The 19,480-nt window shown below is 46.2% G+C and overlaps 1 protein-coding gene across 2 annotated transcripts in view; it reads right to left on the reverse strand.

The window, feature by feature from the left end:
- The window catches only part of ZNF709 (zinc finger protein 709), a 52,357-nt gene extending 34,279 nt beyond the window's left edge, over nucleotides 1-18,078 (reverse strand). The window contains exon 1 of one of the 2 annotated variants that reach the window (XM_054464080.2): nucleotides 17,962-18,078. The gene's annotated coding sequence lies outside the window, so the exon portion shown is untranslated. The remainder of the gene's footprint in view (nucleotides 1-17,961) is intronic. The other variant, XM_054464083.2, reaches the window with a different exon arrangement.
- Nucleotides 18,079-19,480: the final 1,402 nt, after the last annotated feature.

The following is a 19,480-nucleotide window of genomic DNA, read 5'->3' on the forward strand; positions in this document are numbered from 1 at the left end:
AGCTCTTTATACAGAGAGAAGCTACAGAGCACTGGAATGCTGGGAACCGCACGCGGTTTTAGGGGAACCGGGAGGGTTGTAATTGTCTAGGTTGTAATTGTAGTTTCCTTGGGTCTACTTTTAGACGTTAGGTTTGAGTTTTGCTTTCACATTAGGGTACACTCGTGGTGTAATTTTTCCATATTGAAAAAGTCTGTGAAAGTTACAAGTTCTGTCTCCTGGACATGGGTGTTAATGACTTTGGGAGTTCATTTGTGTCAGAACCTTCATCTGAATCCAGCTGACAGTTTCGTCACTTACGAGAACGAGTGGGAAGGGGCATTCTCTGCTCCCGGAGTTCATTCCTGTGGCTGCTCAGGTGTCCCTGCTCACTGTCACCAGGGACTATTCCACTCTAGGTACTATACCCCAACAGGGAGAGAGTGTGGACCCCAAGCTTTGGTATGTGTTTAACCTTCTGGATGTTGGTTTTTCTTCTGAATTGCGGAGAAGCAGGCTGCTTATCTGAGCTGATTCAATGTTTGTGTTTCTTTCCTTTGGATTCCTTTTTCTGTTGAATATTGCAGCACTTTAACTCCAGTTTCCTTTAGCATTTTGTAATTTTATTCCCTGTATGAGTCTGTAGGATTTTGTTTGTTGGTCTTTGAAAATTTAAGTTGATTGAGAAATATGATGTAAGAGAAGCAAATCCTGGAACCAAATGGAATTTTTATTCCTTTCAGGCAAAAGAAGCTCATGGTGTGAGATGGCTATTTTAACTTCTCAAGTGCATTTTTATTTTTACGTTAGTTTGTGTGTGTGCATATCCCTAGAAAACTTTGAAACTTCAAAGGCTCTACTATTCCCAGGGCAAATGGATTCCTGTTTTAATTGATACGAGGAAAACTACTCCTCAAAGCTTGTGTACTCTTTGAAAAACTCTACTACATTTAATGGTTATATCCAAACCCTAATGTGTTATAATATGCTACTCTTTTTTTGAGACGGAGTCTCGCTCTGTCGCCCAGGCTGGAGTGCAGTGGCGCCATCTCGGCTCACTGCAAGCTCCGCCTCCCGGGTTCATGCCATTCTCCTGCCTCAGCCTCCCGAGTAGCTGGGACTACAGGTGCTCATCACCACGCCTGGCTAATTTTTTTGTATTTTTAGTGGAGCTGGGGTTTCACCGTGTTAGCCAGGATGGTCTCGATCTCCTGACCTCGTGATCCTCCCGCCTCGGCCTCCCAAAGTCTGGGATTACAGGCGTGAGCCACTGCGCCCAGTCTATAATATGCTACTCTTTCCTGAAAATACCCCTCGGTGTGAGATATAGTGGACAGACATGCTATGATGCAGATTCTCTTGTTTGAGATTTGAAATTTTACATTTCGTATAGTTTACACTTTTAAAAGTGTATAAAGGATTAAATCTTAATGAAGACAACTTAAAATTTAAAAAAAAACTACATTATTTAAAGACTTTAATAGTAAAATATAGTGCAGATAAATATCTTCGTTCATTTATTTATTTATTTATTTATTTTTTGAGACGGAGTTTTACTCTTGTTGCCCAGGCTGGAGTGCAATGGCACAATCTTGGCTCACGGCAACCTCCGCCTCCCAGGTTCAAGTGATTCTCCTGCCTCAGCCTCCCGAGTAGCTGGGATTACAGGCATGTGCCACCAGGCCCAGCTAATTTTTTTGTATTTTTAGTAGAGATGGGGTTTCTCCATGTTGGTCAGGCTGGTCTCGAACTACTGACCTCAGGTGATCTGCCCGCCTCGGCCTCCCAAAGTGCTGCGATTACAGGCGTGAGCCACCGTGCCCGGCCTTTTTAATATATATTTTTAGACAGGGTCTTGCTCTGTCACCCAGGATGGAGTACAGTGGCATGATCGATCATAGCTCACTGCAGCCTCAGCCTCCCCGGCTCAAGTGATCCTCCCAACTCAGCCTCCTGAGTAGCTGGAACTACAGGCACATACCACCATGCCTGGCTAATTTTTGTATTTTTTGTAGAGGCAGGGTTTCACCAACCGGCAGGGTTGCCCGGGCTGGTCTTGAACTCTTGAGTTCAAGTGATCCTCCTAGCTCGGCCTCCCAAAGTGCTGGGATTACAAGTGTGAGCCACTGCACCAGGCCTCCATTCATTTTAGAGAGATAATACATGTGAAGGTTAAAAAAAAAAATCTATGAGACAGGAAAATCTAACATAAGACTCACTGTCTAGCATATCCTGATTCATTCCAGGATTCTTGCTCTAGCCACCCTGCCCTTCATAAAAACTTTTGGTAATTCCCTGTGCATCCTATTAGTGTTTCTTTATTAAAACAAGCAATTGTTGGCCAGGCGCGGTGGCTCAAGCCTGTAATCCCAGCACTGTGGGAGGCCGAGGCGGGAGGATCACAAGGTCAGGAGATCAAGACCATCCTGGCTAACACGGTGAAACCCCGTCTCTACTAAAAAATACAAAAAAAAATTAGCCGGACGTGGTGGCGGGCACCTGTAGTCCCAGCTACTCGGGAGGCTGAGGCAGAAGAATGGCGTGAACCCGGGAGGCGGAGCTGGCAGTGAGCTGAGATGGCGCCACTGCACTCCAGCCTGGGGGACAGAGCGAGACTCTGTCTCAAAAAAAAAAAAAAAAACAAGCAATTGCAGGCCAGGCGCGGTGGCTCACGCCTGTATTCCCAGCACTTTGGGAGGCCAAGGCAGGCAGATCACCTGAGGTCGGGAGTTCGAGACCAGCCTGACCAACATGGAGAAACCTTGTCTCTACTAAAAATACAAAATTAGCTGAGCGTGGTGGCAGGCGCCTGTAGTCCCAGCTACTCGGGAGACTGAGGCAGAAGAATCACTAGAACCCAGGAGGCGGAGGTTGTGGTGAGCTGAGATTACACCTTTGCACTCCAGCCTGGGCAACAAGAGTGAAACTCCGTCTCACACAACAACAACAAAAACAAGCAATTGCAAATGCATGTTTTTCTCATCCATGTTTGCTCTTCTAATGAGCAGTTGGACTCCACCCTTTTTGGTATTTGACTGTTGGCAGATTCAGTGCCAACCCCCCTCTTCTTTCTAACAGCTGCCCACTATCAATGGAAACACCAAACTCTCAAATATTTTAAGGAGGCTTTATTCTGAGTCAATATGAATGACCATGGCCCAGAAAACACAGTCTCAAGAAGTCCTGAGAAAGTGCACCAGTGGCAGCCAGGTTACAGTTTTTTGGTATTTTTGAGACAGGGTCTCGCTCTGTCGCCCAGGCTGGAGTGCAGTGGCACAATCTCAGCTCACTGCAACCTCAGCCTCCCAGGTTCAAGCAATTATTGTGCCTCAGCCTCCTAAGTAGCTGAGATTACAAGCCTGCGTCACCATGCCCGGCTAAATTTTTTGTATTTTTAGTAGAGATGGGGCTTTGCCATGTTGGCCAGGCTGGTCTTGAACTCCTGACCTCAAGTGATCTGCTGGCCTCAGCCTTCCAAAGTGCTGGGATTACAGGCACGAGCCACAGCACCCAGCTACAGTTTAGAGAGACAGGAGTTGCAGGCAGACATAAATCAGTACATGGAAGGGAGGCATTGATTTGGCCTGAAAAGGCAGAATATCTTGAAGCGGGGGCTTACAGGTTATAGGTAGATTCAGAGGTTCTTTGATTTACAGTTGGCTAAAGGAGTAAAGCTGTGTCTAAACATTTGGAGTCATTAGAAAGGAATGTTTGGGCCAGGCGCGGTGGCTCACGCCTGTAATCGCAGCACTATGGGAGGCCGAGGCGGGTGGATCACCTGAGGTCGGGAGTTCAAGACCAGCCTGACCAACATGGAGAAACCCTGTCTCTACTAAAAATACAAAATTAGCCCAGCATGGTGGCGGCGCCTGTAATCCCAGCTACTCGGGAAGCTGAGGCAGGAGAATCACGTGAACCTGGGAGGCGGAGGTTGTGGTGAGCTGAGATCACACCATTGCACACCAGCCTGGGCAACAAGAGTGAAACTTTGTCTCAAAAAAAAAAAAAAAAAAAAGAAAGAAAGAAAGGAATGTTTAAGGAAGTCAGCTGGTCTCAGGAGCCTATAATCCCAGCACTTTGGGAGGCTGTGGCACACAGATTGCATTAGGCTGGGGACAGTGGCTTATGCCTATAATCCCAACACTCTGGGAGCCCAAGGCAGGTGGATTACTTGAGGCCAGGAGTTCAAGACCATCCTGGCCAACATGGTGAAACCCTGTCTCTACTAAAAATACAAAAATTAGCCAGGTGTGGTGTGTGTGCCTGTGGTCCCAACTATTTGGGAGGCTGAGGCAGAAGAATCCCTTGAGCCCAGGAGGTGGAGGTTGCAGTGAGCTGAGATTGCGCCACTGCACTCCAGCCTGGGTGACAGAGCGAGACTCTGTCTAAAAAAAAAGTAAAAATGAGGCCGGGCGCAGCAGCTCATGCCTGTAATCCCAGCACTTTGGGAGGCCGAGGCAGGCGGATCACGAGGTCAGGTGATGGAGACCATCCTGGCTAACACGGTGAAACCCCATCTCTACTAAAAATACAAAAAATTAGCTGGACGTGGTGGTGGGCGCCTGTAGTCCCAGCTACTCGGGAGGCTGAGGCAGGAGAATGGCGTGAACCCGGGAAGTGGAGCTTGCAGTGAGCCGAGATCACACCACTGCACTCCAGCCTGGGTGACAGAGTGAGACTCCGTCTAAAAAAAAAAAAAAAAAAAAAAAAAAGTAAAAACGATTAGCTGGGTGTGGCAGCACATGCCTATATTCCCACTATATTCCCAGCTACATGAGAGGATCACTTGAGCCCGGGGGAGGTCCAAGCTGTGGTGAGCAGTGATTATGTCACTGTACTCCAGCCTGGGTGACAAAGCAAGAGACCCTGTCTCAAAAAAAAAAAAAAGATAAGAAAATCTGTTAACCAATACACTGGGTCAGAATGACCTTGGGTTTGTGACTTAACCCTTGGAGAGCATGGCCTTAGGTCTTATTTATAATTTGGTATCTTATTGTCATAAAGAGTTTTGTTAGTTTTATGGTCTCTAGTTTAACATTAATGCTGGTCAGTTGTGCCTAAACTCCAAAGGGGAGGGGTTATAACAGGGTGTGTCTGACCTCCCTTCCCATGGCTGGGAATTCAGTTTTTATTATTTTTGTTCTTTCAAGACAGGGTCTCACTCTGTTAACCAGGCTGGAGTGCAGTGGCAGTCATATTATAGCTTACTGCAGCCTTGAACTCCTGGGCTCAAGCTATCCTCCTACCTCAGCCTCCTGAGTAGCTAGGACTACAGGTGCATGCCACCATGCCCAGTTAATTTTTACTTTCTTTGTGGAGATGGGGTCTCACTGTGTTGCCCAGGCTGGTCTCAAACTCCTGGCCTCAAGCCATCCTCAGTCCCAAAATGCTGGGATTACAGGTGTGAGCCACTGCACCTGGCCTGGGAATTCAGTGTTTAGGGTTTTTATGGGGTTCCCTTGGCCAAGAAGGGGTCTGTTCAGTCAGGAGGGTGCTTTGGATTTTATTTTTTGTTTACAATACCTGGACAAGCTGAGAAAGCTGAGGCATTCCCTCCTTGGGCCTTGCTGGAGAGTCCCACCTCAGAAGCTTTTCCCCTCGAGGGGAACTGAAGTCTCCTACTGCCCCACCCCCAATCACAGTAAACATCCAGTCCAGGCTCCTTTCCTTATTCTCTCAAGCCATTCTGCCTGCTTGAGGGGCCTGGCCTGCTTTTCTCAGAGACCTCAATCATCTTAGTAATTAAACCTTTTCATACCCTCTCAGCATGTGTGTACCATAACCACACTGGCATCGCTGTCAATATTGGAACTGTGCCTCTGGGGTGACCATGGCAATTGGTGCCGTGCACAGGATGCCTAGACCTTTATCACCTTATTGGTCTGTGTTCTCTTGCTGGAATTACTAACTCGCTCTGCCAGGTGGTGGCTGGCATGTGGGGTGAGCGCTGCTGGCTGGGGGAGCTGGTGCTCTGAGTGTGCTGCTCTGTGTTGCATGTTGAGCCCTGCCAGGCCTGGGTTCTACATTCTGCTGACTTGAGTTGGCAGTTTGGATAGTTCCTTGGCATTTGGGAGCAGGAGTTTGGGATTGAATCCCTCCTGAAAGCGCTCCTGAGTGCATGTCTTGGCCAGGACCTATCTGTGTATTTAGATTGAACCAATACTTCCTTTCACAAGCAACCACATCTACAATTCTAATCATAGCTGTTATTATCAATATAATGTACTCTGGACAATGAAAACCACAAAAATACTAAACCAAGCAGCATTCCTAAAGTTACCATAGCTCTTGTGATAAAATTAGGAATAGCCCCCTTCTACGTCGTTTTTTTTTTTTCTTTTTGAGATGGAATCTTCCTCTGTTGCCCAGGCTGGAGTGCAGTGGCATGGAGCGATCTTGGCTCACTGCAACCTCTGCCTCCGGGTTCAAGCGATTCTCCTGTCTCTGCCTCCCAAGTAACTGGGATTACAGAAGCCTGACACCACGTCCAGCTAATTTTTGTATTTTTAGTAGAGACGGGGTTTCACCATGTTGGCCAGGCTGGTCTGGAACTCCTGACCTCAAGTGATCTGCCCGCCTCAGCCTCCCAAAGTTCTGGGAATACAGGCGTGAACCACTGCGTCCTATGTCCCGTTCTATTTCTGAATCCCAGAAGTAACACAAGGGATCTCATTAACATCAGGTATAATCCTCCTTACATAACAAAAACTAGCACCAGTCTCCATCATATTTCAAGTCTACCCTTAATAGACCTAAATATGCTACTGGCAATTGCAGCACTATCCATCCCGAAGAGGGCTGAGGCTGACTTAACCAAACACAACTCCGAAATATCTTCGCCTACTCATCAGTTGCTCCTATAGGCTGAATAATCACAATTTTAGCCTACAACCCTTCTATCACAATCCTAATCTATTGATTTACATAACCCTAACAATTACAGTATTTATATTATTTAATCTAAGTACAAGTACTATAACATTATCACTACATTATATATGAAATAAGTTACCACTACTATTTCCACAATTCTTATCAATTTTCCCTACTGAGACTAATCCCCCTTACAGGATTTATACCCAAAGGAGTTATCATTCAAGAATTAACAACAAAATAGCCTTATTATACCCACACATAGAGCTGTCATAGTGCTATTTAATCAATGTTTCTACATACGCCTAATTTACTCCACATCACTAGCGATATTCCCAACAACTAATAACATAAAAATAAAATGACAATTTGAAAATATAAGGCCAGGTGTGGTGGCTCACACCTCTAGTCCCAACACTTTAGGAGGCCGAAGCAGGAGGACTGCTTGAGCCCAGGAGTTTGAAACCAGTCTGGGCAACAGAGTGAGACTCCGTCTCTACAAAAAATTAAAAAATTAGCCAAGTGTGGTGGAATGGTCCTGTAGTCCCAGCTACTCAGGAAGCCACACCATTGCACTCCAGCCTGGGCAACAGAGCGAGACCCTGTCACAAAAAAAAAAAAAAAAAAAAGAAAAAACTACAAAGCAAGCCCTCTTTTTATCACCACTCATTACTGTATGGACCCTATTCCTACCACTCTCACTCTCACCAATACTTTCTCTTTTTTGTTTTTTTTTCTTTTTTGAGATGAAGTCTTGCTCAGTTGCCCAGGCTGGAGTGCAGGGGTGTGACCTCGGCTCACTGTAACCTCTGCCTCCCAGATTCAAGTCATCTTCCCTCCTCAGCCTCTCGAGTAGCTGGGATTGCAGGCATGTGCCACCACGCCCGGCTAATTTTTGTATTTTTAGTAGAGATGGGGTTTCACCATGTTGGCAGGGCTGAGCTCGAACTCCTGACCTCAAGTTATCTGCCCGCCTCAGCCTCCCAAAGTGCTGAGATTATAGGCATGAGCCACTATGCCTGGCCCTCACCAATACTTTCAACAATAAACTAGAAATTTAGGTTAAATTAGGCCGGTCACAGTGGCTCACACCTGTAATTGCAGCACTTTGGGAGGCCAAGGCGGGCAGATCATTTGAGGTCAGGAGTTCGTGACCAGCCTGGCCAACATGACGAAACCCCATCTCTACAAAAAATACAAAAATTAGCCAGGCACGGTGGCACACACCTACAGTCCCAGCTACTCAGGAGGCTGAGGCGGGAGGATCAGATCTACATCTACCACCATAATTATTGCCATCCCTGCAGAGAGTAAGGTCTTTAGTTGACTAACAACACTACCTGGAGGCAATATTAAATGATCCGCTGCCATACTCTGAGCACTAGGCTTCATTTTCCAATTTACAGTGGGAGGTTTAACTGGAATCATACTATCGCTAGATATCATTCCACATGATACATATTACGTTGTAACACATTTCCATTATGTCCTGTCAGTAGGATCTACTGCTATAGATGCCCAAGAAGTAGAGGCAGTATGAACTATTCTACCTATTATCTTTATTTTAATTGCTCTTCCATCGTTATATATTCTGTATACAACATGAAATTAATAACCCCTCCCTAACCATGGAAACTATAGATGATACTGGCCAGGCGCAGTGGCTCATGCCTGTAATCCCAGCACTTTGGGAGGCCGAGGTGTACGGATCACCTGAGGTCGGGAGTTCGAGACCAGCCTGCCCAACATGGTGAAACCCCATCTCTATTAAAAATACAAAAAATTAGCCGGGCATAGTGGCAGGGCCTGTAATCCCAGCTACTTGGGAGGCTGAGGCAGGAGAATCGCTTGAACCCAGGAGGTGGAAGTTGCAGTGAGCCGAGATTGTTCCATTGCACTCTAGCCTGGACGACAGAGTAAGAGTCTGTCCCAACGAAAAAAAAAAAAAAAAAGGCCGGGTGCGGTGGCTCATGCCTGTAATCCCAGCATTTTGGGAGGCTGAGGCAGGCGGATCATGAGGTCAGGAGATTGAGACCACCCTGTCTAACACAGTGAAACCCCGTCTCTACTAAAAATACAAAAAATTAGCCGGGTGTGGTGGCAGGTGCCCATAGTCCCAGCTACTCGGGAGGCTGAGGCAGGAGAATAGCGTGAACCTGGGAGGCAGAGCTTGCAGTGAGCCGAGATCACGCCACTGCATTCCAGCCTGGGCAACAGAGTGAGACTCTATCTTGAAAAAATATATGTATATATATAGATGATATTGAAGCTATGAATATACAAAGTATGAAGACCTAAATTTTGACTCCTACAGATTTCCTACAACAGACTTAAAACCAGGAGAGCTGCAGCTACCTGAATTTGACAATCAAGTAGCCTTCCCCATAGAAACATTAATTCAAATATTAATTTCATCAAAAGACGTCCTACATTCATGAACCTTACCATCATTAGGCCTAAAAACAGATGCAATGCCAGGATGTTTAAACCAAGCAATCCTGACATTTACACAATCAGGCCTTTCTACGATCAGTGCTCGGAAATCTGTGGATATAATCACAGCTTCATACCCATTGTTCTTGAACTTGTTTAGTACCCCTAAAACACTTCAAAACTGGTCAGCATCTATATTGTAATATCACTGTAAAGCTAATCAGTACTAACCTTTTAAGTTAAAGACTGAGTTATGATCTTTCCACAGTGAAGCGCCCCAACTAGACACATTCACATGATTTATTACTATCATATCCATAATCCTATCATCATTTCAATTAAAAATTTCAAAATTCATCTACCCAACAAACTCAACACTAAAAGCTTTTGAAATATAGAAACATGAAACCCCTTGAGAAATAAAATGAACTCTCTTTCATTACCCCAACAATAGTAGAATTGCCTGTAGTTATTCTTTTTTTTTTTTTTGAGGCTGAATCTTGCTCTTGTTGCCCAGGCTGGAGTGCAATGTCGTGATCTCAGGTTACTGCAACCTCTGCCCTTCAGGTGCCTCAGCCTCCCGAATAACTGGGATTACAGGCACCCACCACCACACTCAGCTAATTTTTTGTATTTTTTAGTAAAGACGGGATTTCACCATGTTGGCCAGGCTGGTCTAGAACTCCTGACTTCAGGTGATCCACCTGCCTTGGCCTCCCAAAGTGCTGGGATTACAGGCATGAGTCACCACGCCCAGCCTGCCTATAGTTATTCTAATTATCCTGTTTCCAAATATTTCCATCACCTAGCCATCTGATGAACAACTGGCTAATTTCTGGCCGGACGTGGTGGCTCACACCTGTAATCCCAGCACTTTGGGAGGCCGAGGCGGGTGGATCATGAGGTCAGGAGTTCAAGACCAGCCTGGCCAAGATGGTGAAACCCTGTCTCTACTAAAAATACAAAAATTACAGCGTGCCTGTAATCCCAGCTACTTGGGAGGCTGAGGCAGGAGAATCGCTTGAACCTGGGGGTCGGAGGTTGCAGTAAGCCGAGATCGCGCCACTGCACTCCAGCCTGGGTGACAGAGCGAGACTCCATCTCAAAAAAAAAAAAAAAAAAAAAAAACTGGCTAATTTCTATACAATAGTGACTATTAATAATTCAACTTATACTAAAATAATGATAATACATAATATCAAAGGACAAACCTGATCCCCTTGTTTTTTTGTTTTTGTTTTTGTTTTTTTTTGAGATGGAGTCTTGCTCTGTCACTCAGGCTGGAGTGCAGTGGCATGATCTCGGCTCATTGCAACCTCTGCCTCCCGGGTTCAAGAGATTCTCCTGCTTCAGCCTCCTGAGTACCTGGGATTACAGGTGTGCACCACCACACCTGGCTAATTTTTGTATTTTTAGTAAAGACAGGGTTTCACCATGTTGGTCAGGCTGGTCTCAAACTCCTGACCTTGTGATCCGCCCGCCTCAGCCTCCCAAAGTGCTGGGATTACAGGTGTGAGCCACTGCGCCCGGCCCCCTTTTTTTTTTTTTTTTTGAGATAGAGTCTTGCTGTGTCACCCAGGCTGGAGTGCAGTGGCACCATCATGGCTCGCTGTAGCCTCAACCTCAAGGCATCTGCCCACCTCAGCCTCCTAAAGTGCTGGGATTACAGGTGTGAGCCACCACGCCCAGCTGAACCTGCTCCCTTATACTAATTTCACTGATCTTATTGTTTCAACAAATTTACTAGGGCTCTTACCTCACTCATTCACACCAACTACTCAACTGTCAATAAACTTAGGTATGGCTATTCCACTATGAGCAGGAGCAGTAATTACTGGCTTGCACCACAAAACAAAAGCATCCCTACCCCATTTTCTACCACAGAAAACACCTATTTTACTTATTCCCATACTACTAATTATAGAAACCACCAGCCTCTTCATTTAACCAATAGCCTTAGCTGTGTGACCAGTATTACAGCTGGCCCTCTGCTTGTTCATTTAATTGGAGGCACCATGCAGTATTAACATCAATCAACCTACCCACAGCATCAGTCACATTTATATCTTGGTTATATTAACCATTTTTGAATTCGTCATAGCTTTAATCCGAGCATATGTTTTTACACTACTAGTGAGCCTCTATCTACAAGACAATACTTAATGACCCAGCAAATCCATGCGTACCATCTAGTAAATCCTAGCCCTTGGCCATTAACAGGGGCTCTCTTAGCATTAACAACATCCACTGCCCAGACTTAGTGGTTGGATGGCAAGCATGTGGTCTTTGGCAAGGAGAAAGAAGGCATGAATATTGTGGAGGCCGTGGAGTGTTTTGGGTCCAAGAATGGCAAGACCAGCAAAAAGATCACCATTGCTCACTGTGGACAACTCTAATAAGTTTGGCTTGTGTTTTATCTTAACCACCCACCAGGCCATTCCTTCTATAGCTCAGGAAAGAACCCCTCCACTCCATTTGCTTGCAGTATCCTAGAATCTTTGTGCTCTTGCTACAGTTCCCTTTAGGTTCCATGTTTTCCTTATTCCCTTCCATGCCTAGCTGGGTTGCCAAGTTAAATTTATGATTATGAAATAAAAACTAAATAACAAAAAAAGGTAAAGAAATAATACAATAAACATGCAAATGAATTACACATAAAAAATGCCTGAAAACTATTTCATGGAAGATAAAAGACCACATAGGAAAGTTCGACACCAATGGTAACCAGTAAAAAGCAATATATAATTACACAGAGATTGTGTTTAACACTAGAGGAGCACAAATAAATAAGTTAGATAATTCCAAGCATTGGCAAATTGCAAGGAATAAACACACATGCATGAGTGGTCAAATAGTTAATTGATATACTCCATCAGTATTTCCTACTAAATATGAATTTATCCATAATATACAACCAGTAATTTTTTCCCAATATGTAAAAAATTTATAATTTAGTACTTGGAGACATAAACAAGAATGACATTGTCATCAGGATCAAAAAATAAACTTGAAACAACATTAGTCCACAACCAATAGAATGAAGCCTCAGACAGCAATGTATGTGCAACAGACTGAGGCAAAGAAACCACAAAAAAAACCTTTCCGCATAACATTAATTGTAATAGTAATACTAATATTAACTTGTGAAAACTCAAAATAGCCAAAACTCTACTTTATGTAAATAGATGGTAAATCTATAAAGAATAACAACAACAAATCACCATCATGGTCACCTCTGGGTGCAGAAGGGATGTGAGATCAGGATCACATACCAGTGCTGCCAACAGCCTATTTACCTGGGTGGTGAGTCTGTGGGTGTTTATATTATAATTTCTTTTTTTTTTCTTTGAGACGGAGTCTCGCACTGTCACCCAGGCTGGAGTGCAGTGGTGTGATCTCGGCTCACTGCAACCTCTGCCTCCCAGGTTCAAGCGATTCTCATGTCTCAGACTCCCGAGTAGCTGGGATTACAGGCGCCCACCACCACGCCCAGCTAATTTTCTGTATTTTTAGTGAAGACAGGGTTTCTCTATGTTGGCCAGGCTGGTCTCAAACTCCTGACCTCGTGATCCACCAGCCTCAGCCTCCCAAAGTGCTGGGATTACAGGCATGAGCCACTGCACCTGGCCTATATTATTATTTAAACTAAGCATAAGTATTTTATTTCCAGAATTCTCTTTGCTTCTTCAGACCTTATGACTCAATCCAACCAGATTTTCAACCAAGACAATAAAACTCTTACACTCAAATCATGGAATAAAATTATTGAATGCTTCAGCAAACTATAATTATATGGCAGCAATATTCTGTAAAGAAAATGAGTGTGAAGCTGCTCTGCCCCAGTGGCACAGAACTCCAAGAGATATACCTGATTGGGTAATGCCTTGCCCCAAAAAAGACTTTAGCTAAAAGATCAATCTCTTGCTTACTCCCTACAAGGAGCTTGCACATTCCTTACAGCTTCCACCTTTTTTTTTTTTTTTTGAGACGGAGTCTCGCTCTGTCGCCCAGGCTGGAGTGCAGTGGTGCAATCTTGGCTCACTGCAAGCTCCACCTCCCAGGTTCACACCATTCTCCTGCCTCAGCCTCCCTAGCTGCTGGGACCACAGGCGCCCGCCACCACGCCTGGCTAATTTTTTGTATTTTTAGTAGAGACAGGGTTTCACCGTGTTAGCCAGGATGGTCTCGATCTCCTGACCTCTGACATCGTGATCCACCCGCCTCAGCCTCCCAAAGTGCTGGGATTACAGGCGTGAGCCACCACGCCTGGCCTTTTTTTTTTTTTTTTTTTTAGACAGAGTTTTGCTATTGTTGCCCAGGCTGGATTGCAATGGTGCAATCTTGGCTCACAGCAACCTCCGCCTCCCAGGTTCAAGCGATTCTCCTGCCTCAGCCTCTCCAGTAGCTGGGATTACAGGTGCCTGCCACCATGCCCTGCTAATTTTTTGTATTTTTAGTAGAGATGGGGTTTCATCATGTTGGCCAGGCTAGTCTCAAACTCCCGACCTCAGGTGATCCACCCGCCTCGGCCTCCCAAAGTGCTAGGATTACAGGCATGAGCCACCACGCCCGGCCGCAAATAAACTCTTAAATTCGTAAAGCTTTTCTTTAGCAGACAGAACCCAAAGGTGTCTGACTCTTACAGATGTTCTCATTTTGCACAAATTACACTCTGACTAAATCAACTCTGTGGATGGAAGACCAAACTGCTGACCATGTTGAATTTTACCTTAGTTCTGTAGGTAACGGCAACCCCACCACTACCACCATCTTCTGTGATCTAGAGAAGGAGGCTACTACAAAATAACACCCTCCCCATTACAACTTAGGTGATGTCACTGTGTACCTATGTATAAGGCCAGACACACACTCTCCAAATTCCCATTCTTTGCCTCATGAACAATTAGCTAAACAGTTTTATCTTCACTGATCAGTTGAAACAAAATACCAGTGAACCCACACTTTGGTTTAGTTTCTTTCCTTCTTCCAGGCCCCTGAACTTCGACCCACCTTCAGTAGCCTGAGCAAGCACCCAACTCCACCTTTATGACCCCTCCTAAGAACAGGCTGACCTCAGGATCAAATATTCTCTAATCTAGCATCTGATTTTGCTCCCCTCCATCCTGCCCTCTCTGTCTCACTTTACTACTGATCTAGCTTGCTCCTCCCTATGAAAGAAAACTTTACCTAACCTTTGAGATGCTTTCAAATATTATACTTGGTGCTTTCCTCCTATCACTACAATACTTCATTCAAATAAGGTCACTTCTTACCTAAATCTGGATTTTATTTGAGGGTGTCTAGAAACAGCCCCAGGGCAATAACAACTACAACCACAGAAAGGGCAGCAGATCCCACCCCTAACCGCATCTGCCTATGGATCCCCTAGGAAACCTGCAGCACAGTCTCGCCAGGAAGAACTAAATGGGCCTTTGGTGACCTCCCTTTACAGGCTCAAAATTGGCCTTAGCTTGGAGTCACTGGCCTAAGGCCTCTGCTCTCCACTAAAGGGTACTCATTTTTTTTCTCTATTCGACAAGCTTTTATTGGGGTATCTACTATGTGCCAGGTACTGGTCTAAGTATTGGGGAACAAAGACTAATAAGCTCCCAGCCGGGTGCAGTGGCTCACACCTGTAATCCCAGCACTTTGAGAGGCCGAGGCGGTTGGGGAGTTCGAGACCAGCCTGACCAACATGAAGGAAATCCCGTCTCTATTAAAAATACAAAATTAGCCAGGCATGGTGGCGCACGCCTGTAATCTCAGCTACTTAGGAGGCTGAGGCAGGAGAGTCACTTGAACCTGGGAGGCAGAGGTTGTGGTAAGCCGAGATCGCACCATTGCACTCCAGCCTGGGCAACAAGAGTGAAACTCTGTCTAAAAAAAAAAAAACAACAACAAAAAAAAAAAAAAAAAAACAAAAACTAAGAAGCTCCCTGCCATCAAAGAACTTATGGCCACATGATAACATGAAACACAACCAAAATTTTAAAACGTCAACCATGTCAGTGTATCTATTCCAAGGGGATCTTGATCTGAAGGATAGTAATTGTGGAAGATAGTAATAGCTAACACCCAGTGCTCTAATTCAATCTTCACAGCAACCCTATGAGGTAGGTATAATTATCACCTCTTTTATACGTGAGGAAACTGAGGCATGGAGAGGCAAGGTCACAGGGTCAGTCAGTGGTGGGGCTTGGATTCAAACCAGAGCAACCTGATTTCAGAGCCTGTGCTTAGCCATTGCTCTCTACCTACGGGGTGGGAAGCAGGGTATGGAAAAACAGAAGCCACCCTCTTCCAGCCAGAGACAGAGTAGAGGAAGTTCACCTCTTAAAAGGTAGCTTTGCCCCCAAAAGGGTTGATTCCTTCCTCTGCATCTGCTTTGTATAATAATAAGGAGTCTGTTGCTTTATAAACAGGTGCACCTCACAAGAGTAGGAGAAAGGAACAGAGCTCTGCAAAGGCAAGCTCCGATTCTCACAGTGAGGACCAGACCATGGCAAGATTGGAAGGCATGGCAGGTCTTCCCTGATGTTGTCCTAAACTCTAACTGGTAATGGAGTGGTGGTTTGAGTCAAAAAATTCTGGTATCAAATCCTGGATTTGCCACTTACTAGCTCTGGGACTGTGAGCTAATGATTAATTCTTTCTTTTTTTTTTTGAGATGGAGTTTCACTCGTGTTGCCCAGGCTGGAGTGCAATGGCGTGTTCTTGGCTCACTGCAACCTCCACTGCCCGGGTTCAAGCGATTCTCCTGCCTCAGCCTCCCAAGTAGCTGGGATTACAGGCATGTGCCACCGGACAGCCGGCTAATTTTGTATTTTTAGTAGAGACGGGGTTTCTCCATGTTGGTCAGGCTGATCTCAAACTCCTGACTTCAGGTGATCCTCCCGCCTCGGCCTCCCAAAGTGCTGGGATTACAGGCATGAGCCACCGCGCCTGGCTGAACAAACCTTTTCAAGGTGACCAACCCAGGGAGAGGTAGTGCTGACCTCAAGTGTCAGGTCAGGTCATCCTGTCACATGGGACACCCCCTCACCCTCAATGAAGTGCTCAATGATCACCATCCCAAGATAAGACAATGCATTGTACACCCCCGTGTACCCAAAATGCATTTCACTTTTCAGTTTTCTTGCACTGCCATGCTTGCGTGGGTTTTTTCTTGTCCTTCGGTATAGTTTTTCACCCTTCTGTAGTCTGAGAGAATCCAGAAGGCAAGAATCAATACCCCTCAATACCAGCATCTGATTGGGTGACCCCCAGTATCCCCAAAGGAATGGAAACTGGGGTTGGGGAAGAAAAGCTGAGTGCCCCAGGGGTTGGCTATTTGAAGGGGATACCAGGAGACTCTTTCCAGCCCAGGGTATCCAGCTGCTCCCCTGAGAGGCCTCAAACCCATCTCTGAGAAGATAACCGAGAAGCTCATAATTCACTAGATCCTCCTAGAGACTTGGCAGCTGTAGGCATCTTGGGTCAGCCCCAGGCAGTTCTGAAATCTAAGACCAGGGGAGGATAGAGGATGGGCTAAGGATACATCACCCCGTAAAGTTTCCAAAAAGGAACCTCAACCCAAAGACATTCTGATAAGGTGTCTGTGCCTAGGGAAGATGAAAGGAGAGGCACAAAGGTTTTTTACGGTAGAGCGCCAGGTGCTTACTCTCTGCTTTCCTCTCAGAGGAAAAGTCCACAAAGAGAAAACAAATCTCTTAAAAAGAGCCATCCATTGCTTTGTAGGGAAAAATGAATAATTCTAATACTGTGTTTGTTGGAAATGTAGAATGAAGGACAAAAAGCTGATAAAGTTGGCTGGGTGTGGTGGCTCACGCCTGTAATACCAGCACTTTGTGAGGCCGAGGCGGGCAGATCACGAGGTTAAGAGATGGACACCATCCCGGCCAATATGATGAAACCCCGTCTCTACTAAAAATACAAAAAATTAGCTGGGCATGGTGGTGCGCGCCTGTAATTCCAGCTACTTGGGAAGCTGAGGCAGGAGAATCGCTTGAACCCAGGAGGCGGAGGTTGCAGTGAGCTGAGATTTCACCACTGCACTCCAGCCTGGCAACAGAGCGAGACTCCGTCTCAAAAAAAAAAGCCATCCACATCCATTGCTTTGTAGGGAAAAACGAATAAGCAATTCTAATACTGTGTTTGTTGGAAATGTAGAATGACGGACAAAAACCTGATAAAGTTGTGAATTGGAGGAAAGCTGGCCTTTGGAAATGCAAGGAGGAATTTATTCGCAGCCCCTGTATGAGGGCCGGGGTCGTGTCTTTGGGACGCTGCTTCCCATACATTTACCAGACCTGGAGAGAAACCAGTACCCCAGGGAAAGATGAGGGACTGAGGATCCCACAGACCACAGCTCCTCCCACACTAACCACACAACTGAGGCGGGATTCCCCCCATGACCCTCCCGTGACCCCGCACAATCTGGAGAGACGCGGGGCTGCGGTCGCCACGGGCTGACGGGATAGGACGCCCGGGGTCGTGGCTGCCGGCCCAGACCCACCCCGCGGCAGAGGGGCCCGAGGGACGATCTGCGCCAGGGGGACTCAAGTCCCAGATCCCGAAGTCGCCACGGGGAGGCCCGGGTCCCTCCACAACTGGATCCGGCTGGATTCCAACCAGCCCCTCCTCCAAGTCTAGGGACTCCAGGCCCCGCACACAGACCGTATCCTGGCTTCCAGGTGTCCTGGCTTCCTTACTATGCCTCCTCTGGTCAGAGCTGGTCACAGCACGACAGAGGCTGCAGCAGCACCACCTGTGGCGTCCTCTGCAGAAACGACCTGCCCCGCTGACTTGTTGACCGTTGCCCAGGCATCCTGACGGCGCACCCGATTGGACTGTTCAGAGCACGCCCCAGCGCCCCTGATTGGATAGATTCGGCCTCCACCCACTGCGTCATAAAAGTCATCTACTAGGTGGCTGCAGGGATAGGCTGTAGCCGCAGCCAATAGCAGGCCCAGCTTCCTCTAGGCAACCAAATCAGGCTCCGCTGGAGGCATCAACACAATTGTCCCCAGGCTTTCGAGAGCTACTACTACTGGCCTCTTCCTGTACTCGGTGGGCCCTTTCTGCCTCTTCCAGGTCACAGATGTGCAGAAGGAATTCCAGACTCAGTGTCCAATGGAGACATCTTCCCTCAGAGCAAGAGGAAGCCGAGTCCAAACCAGGCCACACTGGAAGAGCGGGGAGGGCCTGATGTCCTCCAGAGATCAGGAATTTGGGATGGGGCAGTTGGTGCCATGGCCAAGCCATTCTCTCACCTTATCTCTCAGTCTATCATTTTCAGCCCAGAAAAAACAAAAACAAAAACAACCACCACCACCACCACCATGCCAACGTGGGAATAAAATTAATAAAGGCATGGAAAAATTATTAAATGCATAGTTATATGGCAGCATTATTCCATAAAGGAATCAAAAGGAAAGCAAACATTTGAACTAGCTCAGGCAAGCAGGCTTCACCCACAGTTCACAAGGAAAACCTGCAATCAGGTTTAACATATTCTTAATCTTGGGAGTCAGACTCTGACTACTGAAATGGATGCCCAGGTCGATCAGACCCTCCTGATGAGGTATGGAAACCTAAGGATTTAACTCTGGGAGCCCAACATGCCCTTATGTACTCTCCACACAGTGCGGACAAACTGCCTCCTTCAAGACCTTCATTTACACCTGCAGGAGACTCTTACCTGGAGTCAGTTTAAGATTCTAACCTACATAAACTATCAGCTACATAAATCCTTTCTCCAAAATGAGTCTTTATCTGAGCCTGACCATGCCAGATTTACTTCATATATACAATTTACAGTTGGACCACAATGACCCTATGTATGCCAAAACAAACACATTGCCCAGAAAATAGTTACAGCCTGAAAAAGGACAGAACACCCCAAGCATGTCTTCACATGAATCTTTTGCTTTCCAGGCCTCTGCTTCTCACAATCTGCACTCCTGTAGCTGTTCTGAGCAACCGGAGGTCACCTACAGAGACAGGAGGCTGCCCAGAAAGCCACGTGAGGAGCTCCATTTCCCTCCTTTGCAGGCTCCAGACTGGCCTCAGGTTGGAGTCACTGGCTGCAGGTGCTGCTGCCCACTGCAGGTTCCTCACCTGCTTCTCACCAGCACTCATCAGCTACATGAGACAAAGACTCTCAATAGTACTGTTTGAAAAAGAAACCAGCAGA

This window comes from Pongo pygmaeus, chromosome 20 (assembly GCF_028885625.2).
Source record: "Pongo pygmaeus isolate AG05252 chromosome 20, NHGRI_mPonPyg2-v2.0_pri, whole genome shotgun sequence".
Taxonomy (NCBI): Eukaryota; Metazoa; Chordata; class Mammalia; order Primates; family Hominidae; genus Pongo; species Pongo pygmaeus.